The sequence below is a fragment of the Xiphophorus hellerii genome, chromosome 7, assembly GCF_003331165.1.
Source record: "Xiphophorus hellerii strain 12219 chromosome 7, Xiphophorus_hellerii-4.1, whole genome shotgun sequence".
Taxonomy (NCBI): Eukaryota; Metazoa; Chordata; class Actinopteri; order Cyprinodontiformes; family Poeciliidae; genus Xiphophorus; species Xiphophorus hellerii.
This window is the reverse complement of record NC_045678.1, coordinates 8,378,544-8,378,955: the sequence shown is the minus strand read 5'-3', so window position 1 is coordinate 8,378,955 and position 412 is coordinate 8,378,544. Positions and strand designations below refer to the sequence as shown.

Genomic DNA, 412 nt, shown 5'->3' with positions numbered 1-412 from the left:
TGACTTGATCAGGAATTCACTTTAATCATCTGTTATTTAGACAGAGATTAAGGAATGTGTGTATTATTATGTGATGATTCTCCAGCATCACCAGCAGCACTGGACCAATCAGGAGAGAGAAGACACAGAGGACTGAAGGGACTCAGAAAATCCTGCTGGAAATCCCAAGATGAAGTTTCCTGATGCAACAGGGGGACACCTGAGGACACAGAATAAAGAAGGACCATGTGAAGCAGGTCCTTCAATAACAAACCAAGCATGAGTTGACCAACACTTACAGCAGGTTACTTTGTCCATCTACTGATCTACTGGTTGTAACAGATGATGGTGAAGGTTGAGGAGATAATGACTTGATCAGAAACTGTGGCCGACAACTGCAAACGCGCAGCAAACAGCAAAACGAGCTGCAAAC

General features: G+C 43.7%; 1 long non-coding RNA gene across 1 annotated transcript; it reads right to left on the bottom strand.

Annotated features, from left to right (window-relative positions):
* Positions 1-412, bottom strand: LOC116723526 (uncharacterized). Its single transcript, XR_004339999.1, has 2 exons — positions 279-412; positions 1-199 (listed from the first exon to the last, which is right to left on the bottom strand). It is a non-coding gene; the product is annotated as an uncharacterized LOC116723526 (long non-coding RNA).